We start from the raw sequence: 425 nt of genomic DNA, 5'->3' as shown, positions 1-425 counted from the left end.
CCAAATATAGATATATCAGAATAGCCTGAATGAAATCAAATGACTGAGAGTCACTGCACAGGAATAGAAACAGGACTTGTCAGCCTCGCCACCGTTTGGGCAGCGGCGGGCACCGGCCTCGGGCCGCCACGCCGTCGGCCCCACGCTACTGCAGCAACATCGGGCACGGCGGACGCAGACGACGCAGACGACGCAGAGCCACAAGGAGTAAGTCGGAACATATACTCCTCACCCCCCCCCCCCCCCGGGCCACGAATGGAAAAGACAGAGGAAGGAGGAGGCGGTTCCATGGGACGAGGAAAAGAGCCCTCCCCTCCTGAAGGAGACGTTGGCTCTGCCCTTTGAGACATGAGACAGCTCCTGCGCCTTCGCGGAGGTGCAGCTGCAAGAAAGGAAGCATGGAAAGTTATGATTATCAACAGAAT

This window comes from Penaeus monodon, chromosome 33 (genome assembly GCF_015228065.2).
Source record: "Penaeus monodon isolate SGIC_2016 chromosome 33, NSTDA_Pmon_1, whole genome shotgun sequence".
Taxonomy (NCBI): Eukaryota; Metazoa; Arthropoda; class Malacostraca; order Decapoda; family Penaeidae; genus Penaeus; species Penaeus monodon.
This window is presented reverse-complemented; position numbering follows the sequence as displayed.